Source organism: Haemaphysalis longicornis, unplaced genomic scaffold (genome assembly GCF_048455015.1).
Source record: "Haemaphysalis longicornis isolate Haplotype H1 unplaced genomic scaffold, Haemaphysalis longicornis Haplotype H1 scaffold_3, whole genome shotgun sequence".
NCBI lineage: Eukaryota > Metazoa > Arthropoda > Arachnida > Ixodida > Ixodidae > Haemaphysalis > Haemaphysalis longicornis.
Window position 1 is genome coordinate 220565434 of NW_027526335.1, and position 18444 is coordinate 220583877.

Consider the following 18444-nt stretch of genomic DNA (forward strand, 5'->3'; position numbering starts at 1 on the left):
CAAAGCTCCATATAGGGACAACGACGCGCCACTTGATCGAAACGAGCCGCTAGTTTTTACTTTGCTATCCGCTGGTTCGTATATGATAAAGCCGGCTCTGAGGCTGCAGGCTCAAATATTGGGCGGTCTAATTAGAAGTCTCACCCGGGCGCGCAGGAAGCAGAAATAAATAATTGGCCGCGTATCTGCTTCTTTCTTTGCAAATGTCGTCAAAAGACGACAGTCTTTGTAGACATTTGCCAAGGACATGCAGGAAAGAATACTCAGGAGAGGCCCCTAGCATCATAATGCATTGAAAAAAGTGTGGAGGAAGGGACGTCATTTTTCTTGAGTCCATAGACAGTGTTGCCTAGTTTCTTACGGCTGCGGTGGCTAAACCTGGCAAAAGGCCACGGACAATTTTTTATGACGCTTTGACTGTGGCTTCCTCGCTACGTTGGCAACACAGCACGGCAGCCGCTGGGGCGTCGTTGTCGAATGCAATCTGTGCACTACAGCTAACGTCGCAGCATTTCTTCTACTGCTATTTCCTTTGTGGTCTAATGTTCCTTGGAAAACAACACCCGATGGTTAATAATTGGCGTGGTCGGTGAGCGTAGTTGCCGTTATCTTGTGGCGATATCTCGTCCATTCGCGCAGTGGTTTTCCATCCTTAACGGTCTTTCGGTGAAAAGGTGCGCGTTGGCAGCTTCGGCAGCGTCGACCCACTTTCTGCGCCGATTTGCTTCAGTTAGGAATCTATTCTCAACGAACACAAAACAAAGTGAGGCAGACACGTAGTGCTTCCGTAGTGCTCGACCGATATCGCATGGGCGAATATACTTACCTGTGAACCACGAGTGCGACCGGCAACCCGGCACGCAACAATGAGGCATCTTGCAAACCAGTGCAGCCACTTATTCACGTGAAGTGAGATTAGACACTTTTAGTTCCACGAGTGTGCAGAGTTCATGTAAGCAAACGTGAAAAGCGTACGTAGTCCACGCGCATCTAGTTTGCAAATCGTGCGCGACGCTCGCCGCGCGTAGGGTGCCTGGATTTCTAGCGCCATCTTTTAAGAGACACTGCAGTAGCCACTCGTTATCCCGCGAGCCTGTTGCTATGACGACGACAAACGCTACTTTGCCAGGCTTAAGAGCTGAAATGTCGTCCTATCTCAAAAACGAAGGCCGTTTTTCGGTTGAAAGTTTGGGCGAGGGTTAGAATGGGCAAATTGAAGGCGAAATCAACAGCTTAGAACATGACATCGCACCGAGGAATTAGCGACGAAGCTGTTTTTGCTGCGAAGCGGGAGGGCAGGGCGACGCCATGTTAGTCAAATCAAACCGGAAACAGCAAAGGATGATGGGAAAGAGTGCTGGGCTCAGTGGGCTCAAGTCATGACGCGACTCGGCTTCACAAATGTGACGTCAGGGCCTCTCCTAACCTTTTATTTCCTCCATAGCCAAGGAAATGCCCCCCCCCCCCCCCCCCTTTGCTTCCTTGCTCACATCTCATGCTGTTCCTGTACCGGCGCGCTCATCACAAGGACAACGCACTGAAGGTTTGCGCAAGGCGATTTGTATTTACCGCGTTCCACTGCTACAGGCCGGGTTCCTCGATGCCAGCGCTGCAGTACGGCGGAATCGCGCGTGAATGGAGGCAGCCGACTACAAGGTTTATAGAACCGCGTGGCCGTGCTCCACGTGCGTTCCAAGCAGAACGTGGAAACTAGCTAGTGGAAATACTACTGACACTAGAGGAAAAGCTGCCCGGCCAGCCCGTGCATTGAAACCGTGCTACACCCGGGCGCAGACATGATGCCACCCTCACAGCGTTGCCCACTGTCTTTTTGCCTACTAGAGTTGGCGGCAGTAGTGGGTATTCCCCTAGTAACCAACGCATTCCATCATGGCAGTCACCGTTGCTGTGTGTGCGCCGTGACAACTTTGCTGTGCAGAAACGCTGTGTAAAGTTTTTCCTGTGGTAGGTAGCGAACTTTTGGGCCGTGCTGCCGCGTTAGATGCAGTTTTGCTTTCTCCGCAACTGAGAAAGGTAGCGCGTAGATTGGCGGGTACTTCGTATGCTCAGAGAGGTAGCTTTTGCGGGTCGTCGGGAGAGCTCGGTCGTCGCTTCGGAGTTGAGCGGACGGGTTTTTTCGTGCTCCTATGCTTCGGAGGGGCTTCATTTCGGCGGGCCGTTGCAACCGCGGGCCGTCGGATGTCACCCGGCTTTCGCTGTGCCGGTGTGGGCGGTTGAGTGCCAGCTGCCCCCCCCCCCTCCCCCTCCCGTACCCGTCTGTCGGCCGCACTCCTAACCAGGGTGTCGAACCGGACTTTTTTCGGGTTCGGTTCGGGTTCGGGTTCAAGCCTTTCGGGTTCGGTTCGGGTTCGGTTCCAGAGCACCATTCCGTTCCGGTTCGAACCGGTTCGAACCGGTTAAAACGGGTTCGAACGGGTTCGAAGAAATAAAGAAGGCGTGTGTTTTTCTGTTAATTTTTTTGTGCTCGTTTTTCGTTTCCTTATCAAGGCGGCATGTTTCTTTTTGCAAATATTTTGCCTTGGCCAAACTAAAGCGACCCTGCAACACTTTTTTCAACCTTTTTCTAAATGCTTGCAGAAAGTAGTCAACCAACACATCCTGTAGTTAGATTGGGGGTTGCAAAGTGCCTCAGCCAAAAATTACTGCTCTCTTCTCATCAGATAACTTAGAAATTTGCTTAAAATATTTTTTTCTCCTTCCCGGTCTTGGCGTCCTTCGACCGCTGATTGACATCATTACAGCTGTGTAGCGGCTATTTGCCGGCTTTCATTAAGTTGCAGAATAGAACGCATTTCATAGCCACTTTAAAAAGAAAGCCACAAAAGCGAAGCAGAAACGGAACCTGCATCCGCAGCGACGAGCAAATCACGCACGGTTGCTCTGTGCTGGCAATTGCTATAGTTCTCGCAGTGCTTCCAGATGCGCAGAAGAGTGAAAGCGTTTATCGAAAGTGTTTGTTTATTTATTTATTTTTATTTTATTTATTCATTTATTTTTTATTTATTTATTTATTTATTTATTTATTTATTTATTTATTTATTTATTTATTTATTTATTGTTGGGTTTAACGCGCCGACGCAATGCAGACGATGAGGCGCGCCGTAGTGGAGGGCTCCGGATTAATTTTGACCACCTGGGGATCTTTAACGTCCGCCGAAATCTCGTACACACGGACGTTTTCGCTTTTCGCGTCCATCAGAAAAGCGGCCGCCGCGGCCGTGATTCTAACCCTCGTCTGTGTGCTCAGCAGCGCAACGCCTTAGCCACTGAGCCACCGCGGCGAGTTTATCTAAAGTCTTCAATAGCTCCTTTAACTGTACAAGCTACTGCAAAACGTTTTCTATGGTAATGTGACGAGTATGTGGCGCCTCCGCCCCCTCCCCAATTTTCGTTGGCCGCTAAGTTCGCTGGCCCTGCCAGGATCGGTGTGAAACATTGTGCACGGCTGGAGGAGGAGGAGGAAAAAACTTTATTGTGAGCCTGGTGATGTGGGAGTCGCTCCTCAGTCCAGGGGAAATAAACACCGACGAGCACAGCTGCGCGCGGTCAGTCACCGTCACCACCAGCACGCTGCGGGTCGTCACTCGGGTGGAGGGTACTACGACCCTCCCACGTTCACGAATGCGGGCCAAATCGTGACAGACAGGTCAACGATTACAACAATAACTGAAGCTGAACAAAATGTTCGTTGGGACACTTAAGGCTGCCTGTTTATATGAATGTGAAAGCATTACCGTTTATAAAGTTTACCTTTATTAATTTAAGCTCGTTGATTTTCATGATTTAATTTTATTTTATACTTGGCTTATACCACTGCAATTTTATACACCACAGTTGTTTTCTTGAGGAAACAAAATATGGCAGACGATTACGCTAGTTGCTAATGCGAAATTTGAGCGCAGCGCTAACTGTAGTCTTCTCGGCGACGGCGCATAGCTGCTGTGTCTTAGGAAATGATCGCGTCCTCAACAAATGCACGACGGCATGCGGTATACTCTGCTACCGTGGAGCATGTCTCGCGCGGTCTGGAAATTTCGCCCTTCCCTCGCACTTCCGCCATACTTTCGTCCTCCGCTTTCCTGCTCGCTCTATCTTCGGTGGCGTCTTCGTTCTCTCAACGAGGCCGACGCTGTTGGCTCTTGATAGCCACCGCTGTGCCGCCCTGTGATCCACTCCCTTCGCCGACCGGTGACTGGCCGCACATCGTCTCCAAATAATGCACCCTCGCCACAGTCTTCTCGACGGCGAACATGTACCCTCCTGGCCAGCGGGCAGCGCTCCGGTGCCTCCAGCGCCTCCCCCATCGGTGCATCCTAACCAGAATCTTCTGGCAATGGACAGCCTCCCTGCAGGCTGCCTTTTGCCTCGACCTACTAAGCAGATGACCCATTCGTCCACAATCGTTTTTGGTACCCTTGAGTGTCGCCGTGGTGGGGCATTTTGCGTCTCCCCCCCCCCCCCGGTAGCTCGTGACGGGCCGCCCGACGTCCCCAAATCATGCATCCTCACCAGAATGTTCTGCCTGGCAGGCAGGCAGGCAGGCGGGCAGGCGGGCAGGCGGGCAGGTAGTTTACTTGCAAACGGGCGGTCTCTTTGGCGGGCAGGAGATCGTACGCGCCCGCCATCTTTTTTTGGATTGATCAAATGTTACGCACGCACGCACGCACACCTATTTTCGCACAATGAGGCAAAAAATATGCATTGTAAATAAATCGGTTGGTCTGCTACGCTTTGCATCTACCCCAAGTTTCAACGTCGCTTTAGCTTTAACACGAAATGATTAGCAGTGCTAGAAGTAGAAAACAGTACGGCGACGGCGTTAATTTCCGACTGCCAAGCATGGCAGGTGGCATTTAGAGCAATTTATTTCTGCTCATCTTTTATCTGCTAACAGAGCTGTTGGAAAGAAAGAACGGCTATAAAGGCTCATTGGACGGCGTGTATAGGACGGCATTGGATAGGGTACCACCGGAGATAGGAACATTCTAATGGCCCTTCAGCGACCGGTGACAGCGATCGGGCTCTAGGAAAGATGATAGCCAAGTGAAGTCACAGGCAGCAGTAATGATCACTTGTAGAGAGAGAGAGAGATAGAAAATGAAGTTTAAATAAATCGAGGCAAAGTTTCAGAGAGCGCCCTCTTTCGAGGGGGCCGAATCGACAGCCGTTTCCATCAAGAGCAACTGATCTTGAAGGCCGGAGCTGGCCATGGCTCTCTCCCAAATCTCTATGGAAACGTGGAGGTTGGGTGGATCTACGGCATACTTGTCGCAGCCGCCTACTATGTGTATGAGGTTCCCATGCTCTCCACAGAAGCGACGTAATGAAGAGAGTTGTGTCCCGTCAAAGAGGTGGAATCTGGTGGTGTGTGGGAAGGTGTATGCCGGCAGGGCTCGGAGTAATCTTTCCTGGTTAATCGGTAGAGATTTGTGCTGGGAGGAATACGTTCTACGGAAGAGGCTATAGTTCTGAGTAACTTCCTGGTCTGTGACTGTTCCTGGCCCGGCTTCATAAGCGCTGGCTAAGCGGGTCAAATCTCGAGCCACGAGGTTGGTGATCGTGATTGCCGGAAATGCCAGTATGAGCTGGTGCCCATACAATCGTGACTGCCTCGTTGGTGGTCTCCGATTGATCATTGGAAGTGCTGTAAGATGCAATCGATCGCTGGCAAAGTTTGGCCACGCCTGCTAAGAGTCTGTTATGAGAGTTTTGGCGCCGCTCCCTCAGCTTGAAGGGGGCTGTGTTCGGGGGTTGAGATGCTACACCTGTGGGAGGCTGCAGAACGGTAGCACAAAGAAAGAGAAGGTATTGAAGAATGCTATCGGGCGTCTCTTCCATCAAACCAGTTGATCGTTCCTCCCTTTTTTTCTTTCAGTTTAGTTTCTTTCCAACTGTCTCACCTCATATATATACACGTTTTCAAAACCCTTTGATGAATATAAAATATGCATTAGGCAATCAGTTATTAACTTTAGTGTGAGATTTTAATTTTAATATAGAAACAGCATAACAGCGCAATACGGCCATAAAGAAAGAACTTTTATAGCGTTCAGGTGGTCGTCACATAACTTTGCTGCGGCTACTTTGTGCTTGACAAAATTTCGTGATTGGTCGAGAAGGAGAATGCTGCAAAATTTCCAAATGCCAAGGACCCCAACGATATCATGTGTTGTCCCACCGTCTAATCTGCCTTAACTCACTCGCTAATTCATGTAATCCAAATTAATCAACACACCTGTCCAACTAATTCACATTAGCTCATTCACTCACCTAACTAATCCACACCAGCCTACCCGCTAACCCGCATTAATCGACTTTAATCCATCCGCCTTTAAACTTTAAAGTTGAGCAGATTCAAGATAACATGAAAATGCTACCAAATATACTTTAGAAGTGGAAATTAGGATCCCCCATTTTTATATCTCATGTTCTCTTAGAGCAGTAACCAAATGACACAAGGGCACTGTATACAAGAAGAATTCACTTTAATTTTGAGAACTACGAGTGTTTGTGTCTCAGTGCTGTTTGTATATAACTGCCCATTCAAACTAAAATAAGTGGAAAATATGGATTTATTGTTGATGGTGTCCCTGAAGGCCTTCACAAGCGGACAGGGATGCATGCGAATTAACAACACATTAAAAACTTTACACGATTTTAAACACCATGCAGATAGAAACCATGAAGAATATTCCAGGATATGTTGCCTCGGAATATGCGTTCTAACTTAGGTTATGCTAAATGTAAACGATAATTGGGAGAGATGGGCACCCGCCGCGGTGGCTCAGTGGCTAAGGCGTTGCGCTGCTGAGCACAAGGTCACGGGTTCGATTCCCGGCCGCGGCGGCCGCTTTTCTGATGGAGGCGAAAAGCAAAAACGCCCGTGTGTACGAGATTTCGGCGCACGATAAAGATCCCCAGGTGGTCAAAATTAATCCGGAGCCCTCCACTACGGCGCGCCTCATCGCCTGCGTTGCGTCGGCGCGTTAAACCCCACAATCAATCAATGGGAGAGATGGGCAGTACCTAACGCAAACTGATAGTATATACGGACAACTTTACATTAAATTGAGCGCAATAGTAAGAAGAGAACATGATGGGCTTTGGGAACTGCAGACTATGCAAAATATTTCATGGTTCTGTCTGGCGAGTGGCAAAGGTGGGGTACCGAAATGGAAAACTAGAAATCATATTTTGAGGCCCCGGAACCGGTTCGGAACGGTTCCTTCGATTCGTTCCGGTTCGGGTTCAGTTCCAAAATGGCGGAAAGAATACTGTTCCGGTTCAGTTCTCCGGGCAAAAATTCTGGTTCGGTTCCAGTTTTCGGTTCGGTTCCGGTTCCGGTTCGACACCCTGCTCCTAACCAGCGAACTCCAAAGCGGTCGGGACCGCCGCAGACTTCGCTCTTCGTCGCACCAAGCTCTCCTCCGCGCTTCACCGCTCCCCTGGAGGCTTCTCGTCTCCCGGACGCAGCATTACGCCAGCCAACAGTGTTCGTGGTGTGTTGTGTGCGACGGAATCGACCACAGTGGAACTACTCTTCTCTACACTTTCCTCGCCTTTCTAATCCTTACATTTCTCTCTCCTATCCTATTTCCCCTACGATTCCCGCTTCTGGACTGTGTTAAATGCAGGTGAGCTCCCATGAGAGCTTAATAATATCCCCAGTTCATTTATTTTCCTTCTTCCTTTACAAAGAAATCACTTCCCCCGATTGCTTTTTTCCCCTGATTTTCTTCCTGGTGCCTTCCCCCGTATTCGCGCATGCGCTGTTTGTGTATATATCCTTTTGTGTGTGGTAAAAGAGTTCAGTTGATATGCAGCGCTAGTCCTGTGTAGTCTTTTCTTGGTTGTCCCGTCTGTACAGCACTAATTTAACATGTTTCACACGCCTCCCCCCCCCCCCCCTCTGTATGCGTCAGCTGATTGTTTTCGCAATCTATTGAGGTGCTCTTTACAGCTACTTGCTTTTCTAGCGAATGGAAGTTCAAACTGGACAAAGTTTCCAAGAAATGCTTGTAAATGGAAATCGTATTTGTGACTGCACTTTATGCTAAACAAACACGCTTCCTGTGCCTGTGCCTGTCTACGAGGCCTCTGCAGCACGTGTGTCAACTTTTTTCTCCAGTTTAGATGCTTTTAGGTAGTGGCCCTTGGATTAGCTTAGATTCAATAACCGTGAAATACCCTAGCCTAATATTACTATGTTATGTGCATCATGAAACTCACTCAAGGGATTGTGGAACTATAGCTTTCAGTACTTCCAACCACAAAGAAACTAGTGCAGGTGTTCATTAGTCGCTGCAGGGCTCGTTACCTTTTAAAATTTCATGCCCCCTCTCACAGAATAAAGAGGAAAATTGTGTGAGGAACTAACTATTTCCAGCAAAGCTATGGCAGGTTTAAAGCCAATAAACAAAAATGGCTAAAATCCAAAAAACCTTTTTGAAGAAAAAACAATATCATTATTAAAATCACTTAAAGGAGCCATGAAGAGAAAACACAAGTTTGGTTCATTCAAAAGATTGCCTCGTTAGAATCATACTGACACCACTTTTAACGTAAACTTCGCTCAAATAAGCTACATAATTAGGAAAAACGGGAATGGTCATGCGACCCACCAGCTCATTTCCCGCAACAGAACCTATGTCGTCACATGAGCTAAGCTCTGCGATTGGCGGAGGCTGGCAGAAGCAGACGCAAATTAGGTAGAACTTACAAACTAGACGAACGAGCGATTTGCGCTTAATTTTAGGGCACATTCTTTACAATGCAATAAGAATGATGGGACAAACAGTGAAAGTTACGAAAGCACATGTAAACATAGAAGTACTGATGCGTTCTGCTGTTCGTACTGCGCACAGCATGCTTGGTGTTTTGCTAGTATTAACTCTATGGTTTTGCTGCACAGCACTACGGGGCTTGGGGTTGTCTCAGACGACACTGGACGATTGACGCAAGCAACGGTGTCCTACGTGACCCCATTTGTCGAGCGAGCACTGTTTCAGGGAACGAATATTTTCTCCCAGAACAAAAACAAGCCAGGTTTAAATGCGGGCAAAAACAAACCAAACGCTTGCCACGGTATGGTGGCGCCATCTAGGTTACGGAACGTAACGAAGCGCTGGAACAAACCAACACCGCTGTACAGGGTGGAGACAACCTTTGAACGGTCCCGTGCCGCCGCAATTGGGCCAACGGGCTCAACGCGTTATTCTTTTCGTTTCCCACGAGACCTAGCAACGCGAAACAGACAATATGATTCAAACGTCTTCAGTAAACCGCGTTGCGGCGATAATTTTAGCACGGTTTTGACACAATGACTTGCTTCGGCGGCGAGCGAGCAACCGAAAATGGCGGCGCCAGCGTATACGTGTCTCTACCCTGTACGGCGGATGCGTGAATGAAGGTATTCTAGGCTGCAGAGCGGTCGGTTCCAGTGATGTCACTTGGGACCACGAAAACGCACGATTGAGCGGGAAAATCAAAATTTTAACCTAAATTGTTTAATTTCTCAGTGAATAAAGCACCGTTTGTATCCGGACAAGCGCTGGGGGCACTATAAAACACGAAATCTTTCGAATAAAACCAACTTGCATTTTCTTTTCATGGCTCCTTTAAGCACTGGAGAAGAGGAGAAGAACGAAATAAACAAATACAAGCAGAGGCAGCATAAAAGCAAAAAATGAGCAAAGCAAATGCAATTCTACGAGGCAGTTAGTCACGAAAGCTTGCCATGAAGGAGCAGACACTTCAGGAGAATTTTTGAAAAATTAGAAATTATGTACCCTATTTAAATCATGTACACAGAAAATGAGACATATTTCAGTGGTTCTAGACAAGATGGAGCTGAAGTAGCCAAATCAGTTCTTGCCTGGAAAAAACAGATTGAAGTGAATAAGAGAGAAAAACAGTCACAGGTGCTGAAGGGGTGTTACCTTTATGCGGCATCCTTCGTTTGCCCATTTTGTCGTTTTGCCTGCATGTTTTATGCCTTTCTTTTTTTCGCCCATGGTGCTGTCTTTGTACTGGCCATTTCCACGCCATGTTTTTTCCTCCCGAATTTTTTATCCTTTATTTTATGCCAGTCCTTTCCTTTCCTTTCAAGTTTCCTGTTCCCATTTTCACATGTAGCACAGCCAGCTGGGCAGTTCTTCTTCTTTCCTTGGTTAACCTCCCTAGCTTTCTTCTACAGTTTATTCCTTTCTTTAAAGTCGCACATTAGGTCATCTTAGCCTTGCTCTTACCATCACAAACTTCCCTAGAGGTCTGGTGGTATTACTGGTGGTGAAATAAAATTTGTTGGATGAGAATTGCTTGTACATATGACCCTCTTGCTTTTTCTGTGTTTATTTTTGCTTGTTCTGGCAGCCAAAGAGTAATGTACGTGTGAAAAGTAACTTGTGCGCAAGATTTTATTGGGCTCAGCTTGCACAAACAACTTGTCACACCTGAAACGAAACCGGTGGAAGGATGAGAAGGAAAGGCTGGCAATGTCAAGTTTCTTTTTTTCGTTGCCGGAATTGCGACACGGAATATGTTCTATGGTGTGAAGCACATGATACACGGTCTGATGGCATTGTGATGGCCATTATTTTTGATGAAAATGACAATGCTGGTGACCACAATTTTAATGAGCATTAGCCAGAACGTTCATAATCAGCTACAGCATTACTGGAACCCAGCTTCGGTAATGCAACTTCGTCATCATCCTTGTTGCTCTGAGCACGCTGGAATGGAAGCGTGGAAATTCCACAAGGTCTGGTGTAACACCTTTGCGGCCACCGCTTTAATGTTGGCATAAATGAGAAGGCTGTGCTACACATATCGAATTCCTTACTTCTATCGCGTATCGGATTCCTTCCTTTTATCTGGTGTATACAGCTGAAGAACGTGTCCAGGTGGCACTGGCTGAACTGATACGTCCCGATGTAACTGTCGCAAATAATAAAATTGAGAGTTCAATTTATTGTCCGCTTTCTTAATGACTGTCGTATGCAATACACGTTAAGTGTCTGAATACTCTATATTAGCGATTGATAGTCTCATGCTAGGCAGTCTGATTTACCTGCATTAGTCATGGTTGGCAGCTGTTTCAAAATTAACCCTATGATTGAACTAAAGAGGGGCAATAACAATTTATAGGTACACTCAAATGCATTTACTTTTGAAGGGAGACGTATATCCTTCGTCGACTTCGCCTTGCACAAAATACATGACGGTCCCATCGGGAACCAAGAAAGCGCATATGTGTGTTACCTCAACATGCTTCCTAGGCGGTTTCTGTTGACAGATTTCAGACCGAACCTGCAGGCGACGTGGTCCTGATAATTGGGCGTGAACAGAAGTGGCCGTTTCCGTTCATTTGCGAAGGCCCCCAGGGAAGGACAGAATAATTTTTCTTAACGCCCCACCACACGGGTGCCCATCTCACATGAATGAAGTTTACTCCTCCCCTTCCTCCTCTGTGCAGGTATATACATGGGCCATATGAGAGTAGAGGTGCAAGTAGACGTAATAAAACAACTGCGCTGATCCACCGAGTTTAAGAAATGTGTCATGCAAAGCATCAAGTGTAATCTCGAAAATTTCAGATTGCGTGTTTCAGTGATCGAAGGAGCATGCACCAATCGCACACACCCCTACAGGAGATTTCCCCACCTGCATTCAGGATTACGTTTCGGCTTCGCCTTGTCCTCCTCTAGAAAACCACTTTATTGTGCAAATAAAGTTACCATTATTATTATTAGTTTGCGGTTGTTTTATCTCTCACTCAAGTAAAACACCGTTCAGTTAAAGTATAACAGCACTCGTGAACAAGAGCCTAGTTATCCGCTAGGCATGGTAAAATGTTTCGTACATTTCTTTGTTTTTAATTTACGAATCATATACGGTCAAAAGGAGCCGATCTGCCCAGCAATGTCTCGCGTAACATGATATGACCGGCTGACGGCGAGTTCAAATCGGCAGCAGCCACACGGACATGTAGAGAAGGTGTCCTTGAAGATAGGCGGCGGCGGCTTTATTCCGTATCGTCGGAAGTCTTCGCAAGCTTGTCTTCGCAAGCAATGAAGTGACACAGCAGACACTAAGGCGTGTTAGAGTGAACCTTTGTAAATTACCGCCACATGAGTGACGCTCCTCACAATATACCGAAACTGAATTTGGCGCCTCATCCCGACGTCCTTTTTTTGTTCGTCAAGCATGAATGCTTCAAGAAAACTAATAAAAAGCGTACAAACTCGTAAAAAAACTCACTTATTGCCATAAAAGTTGCCTAATTTAGCTTAGGGCCCTAAATTTGTGCCTCATTTTCAAGAAAACTTGTTAGCCATATCTTCAACTACTGATCTGGCAACTACAGCGTGGCATCATGGCGGCATCCGTGTTTAGACACATTTTTGAGCCAGCTTTACCCGCCTGGAACCTTCCGTTGCTGTTGCGGCGTGATTTTTCATATGCCGCCAGGAGGCGGTGGTTTTCTGCAGTAGATAGAGTTCCTGTATATGCTCCCTACGGGAGCAGAGTTGCGCCTTTGATTTCCATTCGCCGCTCACGACCCTATTCGCTGATCGCTGTCACGTGCACAAAAAGCATCCACGCACCGCAGAGAAGCCGGCGATGCGGCTGCAACGCCGCTGCTGCCCTCTGCTGTCGGCGTCTTTCGTACATTTTGCGCCGCTGACATGTCGCATTCGTAGTTCGTAGCGCGAGAGCGACAAGCCGCAACACGCTAGTACATGAAGAGTATCTTTTTTGCACAACTTCAGTACGCGGTCAAGCCGACAGCCCTAAAGGCCTAGAATTTGTTTTGGTCTTCCATTTTCGCGGTTGTCGGTTATTAGCAGCTGACTGTTCCGTTTGTTCGAATGCTTACATGAGAAGCTGACGCCTAGCTCTATTTTGCACAGCCATATCTTCCCGATATTCGGATATGCGTTATAGGAAAACTGCACTCAAGAGGAGGAGGTGGAGTAAGAGGAGGAGGGGAAAACTTTGTTTAACAATTAAATCAATCTGGTTAGTGGGCCGGGTCCTCAGTCCAGGACAAGAGTGTAAAAGTAATTTTCTTCAAATCATAGAACGCCATCCCGAGTAGAATAGGATTTGTTCTTCGCGCCTGGAAGGGTCTCTCTCTTGCCACACGCCGTGTGGCAAGAGAGAGACCTGCAATTTTTGAATACCCTTATGCACTGCATGCTTCGCCCCTCCCCAGGCTAACCAGATCGATTTAATTGTTAAACAAAGTTTTCCCCTCCTCCTCTTACCTCCTCCTTCTCCTCTTGAGTGCAGTTTTCCTATAACGCATATCAGAATATCGGATGGCTGCGCAAAATGTTCCGAAATATCCCTCCAGGTCTTAACAAACATATATGTGTTACTATAAATTTAACGAAGATGTGACTCGTTTTGCTCAATAAACCTCCATACTGGTTAGATGCCTGGTCACATCACTTTACGTTGTCAGGGCATGAAAGTTTTCCGACATGCACTATAAACTGCAAAAACTGTAGGTTGAGTTCCAAATAACCCAGTGTGTATATACGCGCGTGCTGATTCTATACCAGGCATCTAACCAGTATGGAGGTTTATTGAGCAAAACGAGTCACGTCTTCGTTAAATTTATAATAACACATATATGTTTGTTAAGACCTGGAGGGACATTTCGGAACATTTTGCACAGCCATATCTTCCCGATATTAGGATATGCGTTATAGGAAAACACCCCTAATAATAAAGCAAAGCGCGCGTTACAAAAAAAAAAAAAAAAAAAAAAAAAGCAGCGACGTCGGGGCGCGCTCACGCTTTCCTCGCGCGGTGCGCACGACTCCTTCAAGCCCGACGGTTGGCTTTCCCACGCTGCTTTGGATGCTCGGCGGTCAAGATGGCGGACCTATGCGCAACTCTGCTCCCGTAGGGAGCATATACAGGAACTCTAGCAGTAGATGTGTAATATCATTTGCTATCGAAAAACCAAGCATCTATGACTTTTTTAATAAAGGAACACTGCAAATATCCCTTGTATACTAATTTCCTGTCTTATAATTGGGTAATGTCTTGTTCTTGTTCAAAAAAAGAGAGTTTTAGAATAACGTACGCAACCGTATGCAAACACTTAGCGAACGCTATTTTTTTGCGTCGTTCTCACTGCGTATGCGCCGTACGTTAAGCCGCTTCTGCGTTTAGCGGATGGAAGCCGAGGGGACGCTATTTCAGCGAAATAGCGTGCGTACGTGGTGCCGCTTGCGTTTACAACATGGCGGCAAGTAGCCCGGCAAGCATCCACGATTCCGCTTTTCTGTCGACAGTAATTTGCTCCCGATGATCCAAGTTCTTTGCTCCTGTGTTTTTAAATACGTCGAGTGCTTAGCGCATCGCCCCTCGCACAGCTCCGTATCGTCGTGACATCGCTGACTGCCCGAACGGAGCTTTGTAGCCAGGCCAGCCACCGAAGCGGTGTGTGTGTGTTTGTGTTGTTGGCGCGTTCGCGATGAAATCCGACGTTCAGTTTCTGCGGGTGGACAGTGCTTCCCATACTCTGGATTATCTTTCTCGAGCGACGTACGACTCAACCTCGCATCCATCGGGTATGTACAGTGTGCGTGGCTAAAAGCCCTCTCGGCTTGAGCGCCAGGGTTAAGTGACTTGCTGTTCCACCCCGCAAACCGCGCGCGAGGTGAGTGCTGAATTTACGAAGGGCAGGAGGAAGCAACTGATCGCCGGTCGTTCGCAGTTCAGACGCAGTTGCAACGCATGTCGTGACGTTGTGTCTGTTCGAAACGCCTCTCTGGATTGTTTTAAAGTTGAATAAAATTTATGTGTCAAACCCGGACATTCGGTTCAGGGCGTTCTGTGCGATTGCACGACAGAAGTACCGCGGGACTTCAACGGTGTCTTTATGGAACGTACTCAGGTAAGAGAATATTCATGCCATGCTGGGGCCGTGTTGCATTCAATACTAACGAGAAAGCGTTTGTTTACAATTGTTTGGATAGTCGTAAAGTCTCCAAGCACTCCGGCACTCCGCTCGCAAATTAGCCGGCGAGTCATTTCGCTAAACATTAGACAGATGCCGCCGTATGCATTACCGCGCCGCTTCGCAAAACTGATGAGACGTTCTACTAAAACTCCGCTCGCGGTGTTTACTTAGCGGGACGCAAAAATTTAGCGTTTTGCGTACGCAAAACAACAAACGCTGTATTAAAACTATCTAAAGTTGACAAGTACGAACATATAAACCGGGCTTAGACGTTTACATTTGGCTGTGAGTATATAAGACTATTACGCAATATCAATTTTACTTTGGCCGGGTGGCTGAATCGAGTCACAGACAGACAGACCAAAATTTCTGGGTTTAAGTAGCCCAAGAAAGACTATCGTCTTTACAAAAAAAAACAGCGGAGTTACCACGTAACTTTTCCGCTGGTCAATGGCGGGGGCCTTGGCCGCTGGAAAAGAAAATGACAAAACACGGTGGAGGGAAGGATCGCGGGTGAGCGTGAAAGGGGGCGAGATCACAGGTTGGCGCTACATTAGTTACTTTGGGGGCCTTACTGACGATAATAACTAGTGGCTGTCTGTTTGAATCAGGACGTTGGTTGTCAGCAACCTACTTGCCTGTTTTATCCCACTTACTAAACTAATAAATTTGCCTCCCCCAGCTTCCCTCACCCCTGTTTTGAACTCCCATCGCTCCCCCCTCCTTTTCTTCTTCACGCCATTCTAAATTCTGATCCGTATGATTGGTCCCCCGGACTACCGATCTCTTCCCTGCCACCACCACCATTCCAGCTGCCTCTTCATTACCTCTGTGGCCCGGAGTTGAGGGGCCCCCACACCCTGAAGCCTCCGCCAGCGTCGTTTCCTCAACGCCTGGCGGTAGTCGTACCTCTGTGCAGTTCCTGACAATATGATCTATGGTTTCCGCTTCTTTGCCGGAGCAGACACATGTTCCATTGAGCTGCTTGTAAATAGCCGTGTATGCCCGGGTTCTCAGGCACACCGCCCGTGCTTCGAAGAGCAATGCAATGCCGCTCGTATTGCCATAGAAACTTTTCTTCTTGATTTCAGTTTTTCTCTGTCCTATAGGTCACCAGAGTTTTTAAAGGCGATAGTCTTTCTTGGGCTACTTAAGCGCAGAAATTTTGGTCTGTGTGTATGTCTGTCGGTCTGTCTGTGACTCGATTCAACAACCCGGCCAAAGTGAAACAGAAGCTGCGTAACAGTCTTATACACCCAAAGCCAAACAAACATCCAAGTCCGGTGTCAATGTTCATGCTTTTCAACACTGTTGAACAAGAACACGGCATTTCGCAAACATAAGGCAGAAAATGAATACATAAGTGATAGTTTATTGCTGTGTTCCTTTATTTTAAAAAATATCAATGCCTGGCTTTTGCGACAGCAAGTGGAATGCTACATCAACTGCAGAAACCCTTCGCCTGCTGTTGACCGCGCTCACGGCGGCATTAAAGAAATCAAACGGCAGCAGCAATGAAAGGTTCCACTAGATAGGTTTCACGTTCCACTTGAAACGCTTGTGGAGTAGGGCAACGTGGTTCTCTAGACGTTGTAGTAGTGTGCCTCGATTCACCCACGTCTCCACCATACGGCAGCGCTGGCATCGAGGCACCCGACTTGAGCAGTGGAATGCGGTAAATTTAAATTGAGTTGAGCAAACCTCTATCGTGTTATCTTGGGAGGAACGAGACGGGAGAGGTACGGCATCAGAGATGAGCCGAAAGAGAAGGAAGGCATTTACTTGGCAGGATGGCCAGTCGACTATCGCCTTTCGTCGATATTTGCAACAAAAGGAGGCGATACGCGGCCATTTTCTTGCACTTGGTTCTGCAGATAAAATTCCCTGAGTAAGTTTATAAATTTTGTCCCTACTCCCTCGTCCTCCATAATATTCTATAGCCACTGCCGGTCTACGTTATCATACGCCGCTGTAATTTTCAAAAAAGCCAACAACAAAGATAGGTTTTGCATCTTCACCAACTGCAAACTTGTTGTCATCTAGTCTTCTGTCCTTTCGAAACCAATTTTGAAGTTCCCCCAGTATCCTACTTTCTTCTACCCACTGTTCTAGCTCGAGTTGCACTGCCTGCATTCGTAACCCGTACAGCAACGACGTGACTGGAATGTACGAGCTAAGCTTAGTCCTGTCTCCTTTGCCCTTGTACATTAAGTTCATCCTGCTTGTTTGCTACGTCTACGGCGTTTCCTTCTTTTCTATCTCTGTGGTGATGGTTTGTAGTAGCTTTTCCTCACTCTTCGGCCGTAATCGGTTGATCAACTCCATTGGTATCACATCCGTGCCTACTGCGGTATGTTGAGGTACCATTTTCTCTGCTTTTTTTTTTACTTGAGGTTGTCCCCATCTATCCCCATGCACTCCGCCCTCCCCGTCGTGACGACTCTGTGACGCTGTGGGGCCGCTTTTTCCACTTTACAGGGCTTCTTCATGACAATTTCATCGAGGTATGCTAATACCTGCTCTCCCTTGAGCATCTGCCCTCATTGTTTTCTGTAGTACCGCCTTCTGTGGCTCCCATGCGTTCCCCTAGTGCCCGCACATGGTTAAAAACTTTCTTGTCGCGTCTCAACCCTTCTTTCGCTAAGCGCCACTGCCATCAAAGCGGTGACGCCATCTTTCTACCCAGCTTCGCCTGGCGTGACAAGCACCGCCGGACACTGCGACCTCCAAACAGCCCGGCTGCTAAAATCCTTCTTATCTTTCCAGGTTTGCTCGGACCATCGGTGAAATTTTGTTTGTGGTGATTTGTACGCCTAGCGTTTGTTAGCCAGAACCAATTGAATATACCAATGGGTTAATGCGTACTGGGAAAACCGTTCTACTTTAGATTCCCAGTTCAAGATTCTTCCTTTCAAGAGTTGGTCGGGGGCGAAGCAACGGGAGACAGTTTTCAAACCGTATGGGTTACGTATGCCAGAGAAAGAACGTTTCCATATACCTGATTCCATCGCCTCCGGTATTTTTACCATGCCAAATGCATCAGCCCGGACCGGCCAGCCAAACCCTCTCCTTCTACTCCGGACACTCTCCCCCAACCGCTAGCTTTTCAAGCGCTGTAATCACGTGAGCGGTTAATCTAGGGGCGACGCTTGGTGGAAAGTGGCAACGTTGACAAAACGTGATCCGCAGCTGGTCTCAGTTTTATAACGCTGGCGAGAGCGCTGTTACTTTGGCAATCTCAAACTTAGGTTGCCTTGGCAACCAGGCACAAGCCGCTGTCGAATTCAGTTACGGTTGCGTGATCCTGGTTAAGGTAGGGGCCCCACCTTACGACACGTGGACACTGCAGGGGTACCACTCACTCCCATTGGGAAGCTGGCGCTGCGTTTTACATTGTAAAATACCCGAGGTGATGCCTGTTGTTTAGCCAAAACCCTGTGTCG

At 47.5% G+C, this 18444-nt stretch overlaps 1 protein-coding gene across 1 annotated transcript in view; it reads left to right on the top strand.

Annotated features, from left to right (window-relative positions):
* Positions 1-18444, top strand: part of LOC144173712 (uncharacterized) — a 228750-nt gene that overhangs the window by 26535 nt on the left and 183771 nt on the right. The gene's annotated exons all lie outside the window — the stretch shown is intronic.